We start from the raw sequence: 2,932 nt of genomic DNA on the forward strand, positions 1-2,932 counted from the left end.
CCAAGTATTGAACTAATTTGCACTCCTGCCAACAGAGTAGAGCAATGCTATTTTTTACTCTAATTATCTTTCCTAATTTGCTAGAGTAAAAAAAATGAAATCTAACTTGTATTTTTAATTTGTGAAGTTGAACTTTTTATGTGCCTATTAACTGCTTATATGAATGGCTTGTCCCTTCTCTTTTCCCATCTAGAAACAGTAAGAAGGAACAAATTTTAGAATTAGCAAAATACCTAAGGATGAAAAAGAGTGAAGTTTCAATGTTCTTGGTCAAATATAAATAAGAGAAAGCAAATAAATAAATAAACAAGATGAAAGATTAGATAACAAACTAGAAAAAGAAATCCAACACATGGCAGAAAACAGTCTGCTTTCAAAAAATACAAAGAGCTTATACCAATCAATAGGTCAACAGTCTAACAGAAGAATGGGCAAGGACATGACAAATGGCTCTAGAAAAGGAAATACAAGTGGATTTTAAACACAAACTGATACCCAGCTTTCCTAACAATAAAATATGCAAGTTAGAATGAAAATGAGATTGCATTTTCACTTAGATTTGCAAAGGCCAAAATGTTTAATAAACAGACTTTGTCATGGAGGATATTAGACAACAGGCACTCTTCCACTGTTAATATACTGCTAATTTATGTGATCACTTTGGGGGATAATTGGACAATAGATTTCAATGTGGAAAAGAGACATGTCCTTTGACCCAACAATTCCACTTTTGGAATTTATCCTACAGATGATTCGCAATATGCATGAAATAATATAAAACCCAAATCATCATTGCAAATTTGGTTGTAGGAGTATAATATTGGAAAGAACCTAAGATGTGTTCAGTTCAGTTCAGTCGCTCAGTCGTGTCTGACCCTTTGTAACCCCATGAATTGCAGCACGCCAGGCCTCCCTGTCCATCTCCAACTCCAAGAGTTCACTCAAACTCACATCCATCGAGTCAGTGATGCCATCCAGCCATCTCATTCTCTGTCGTCCCCTTCTCCTCCTGCCCCCAATCCCTCCCAGCATCAGAGTCTTTTCCAATGAGTCAGCTCTTCGCATGAGGTGGCCAAAGTACTGGAGTTTCAGCTTTAGCATCATTCCTTCCAAAGAACACCCAGAGCTGATCTCCTTTAGAATGGACTGGTTGGATCTCCTTGCAGTCCAAGGGACTCTCAGGAGTCTTCTCCAACCCCACAGTTCAAAAGCATCAATTCTTCGGCGCTCAGCTTTCTTCACAGTCCAACTCTCACATCCATACATGACCACAGGAAAAACCATAGCCTGGACTAGATGGACCTTTGTTGGCAAAGTAATGTCTCTGCTTTTGAATATGCTATCTAGGTTGGTCATGACTTTCCTTCCAAGGAGTAAGCGTCTTTTAATTTCATGGCTACAGTCACCATCTGCAGTGATTTTGGAGCCCCCCAAAATAAAGTCTGACACTGTATCCACTGTTTCCCCATCTATTTCCCATGAAGTGATGGGACCAGATGCAATGATCTTAGTTTTCTGAATGTTGAGCTTTAAGCCAACTTTTTCACTCTCCACTTTCACTTTCATCAAGAGGTAATACATGATGTGCATGATGTATTTGTACAGTTGAATATTATGCATCCATTAAAAAGAACAATGTGCCTTTGTGGGTACTGATATAGCATTTCTCCAGGATATACTGTTTAAAAAAAGTAAGATACAAAGACTACCACTCTGTAAAAGGGGTGAGGAGCATAGGTGTTCATTTGCTTGTATATGCAAATGAGGGAACTGACAGAGGCCAAGAATTTTCCCTTTATCCTTTTGTTCCTTTTGAACTGTATGTTCTATATCTACAATGGGAAAATGTGACTGTTAAGAGGACGATGATGGGTTTTGTACATTTTGTAAAATCAAGGTTCAAAAGGGCAGCTGCTTGGATTCTCTCCAGGTTGTGATCTGAATAAAGCTGTACTGTTAGTCTCCCTGGATGGTAAGCCCAAGTTCATAGTGGCTGTCAATGTTGACTTCCCTGTTGAATCACCACCATCTAGCCCAGATGGTAGGTGCTTTGTAAACGTGTCTTAGATGACTAAAAGATTCTAAAGAATAGAAAACTGAAGCAGCCATAGACAGAATCAGAGAGATCCATGTAAAAAAAGACTCAGAGACAAAAGCATTTATGAGTGTAAAGAAGGTAACTTGCAAAAATGTTGCAAGGGAATCAGACTTCAGAAGGAGTGGCCCAAAGCCAGCCTGCCCCTTCCATACCAGTGCTCTTGTCTATAGCAGGGTCAAAGCTATGGAGAGGAAGCTAGAGGGGTGGGTGGGGCCAGATTGCCATGGGTCCTAGACACTGCGCAGTGGAGGGAAAAGAATGAATGAGAGAAGTCAGAAAGAAACTGAAAGCCCAGACATGTTGTTCAGACTACTTTGGCTTCAAGAAACAGAGATCTAAACCAAAGCAGGAATTTATTGGCTTGTGTAACTGGAAAGTCCAAAGATTTGACAATATCATCAGGATATTCTTTCTCCTTCTCTACTTCCCCCCCCCCACCCCCACCCCTACATTTCTGTGCTGGCTTCATTCTCTTGTAGACTCTTGACACATGCTGGCTTCTGACAGCTCCAATTTTATAATTAACAAGTAAGTGGTCCTAGTAGTTCCTAAGAATTCTACTAAAAATCTTAAAAATGATATTTATTGGACAGCTTGAATCACTCACCCATCCCTGAAATAATCCTGTTCAAAATACTAGTAGACCAGGCAAGTGTCATATGATCACCCCTAAGGAGATCAAACCAGTCAGTCCTAAAGGAAATCAGTCCTGAATGTTCATTGGAAGGACTGATGCTGAAGCTGAAGCTCCAATACTTTGGCCACCTGACGCAAAGAACTGACTCATTGGAGAAGACCCTGATGCTGGGAAAGATTGAAGGCAGGAGAAGAAGG

The sequence above is a fragment of the Bison bison genome, unplaced genomic scaffold, assembly GCF_000754665.1.
Source record: "Bison bison bison isolate TAMUID 2011002044 unplaced genomic scaffold, Bison_UMD1.0 scf7180017864491, whole genome shotgun sequence".
Lineage (NCBI taxonomy): Eukaryota > Metazoa > Chordata > Mammalia > Artiodactyla > Bovidae > Bison > Bison bison.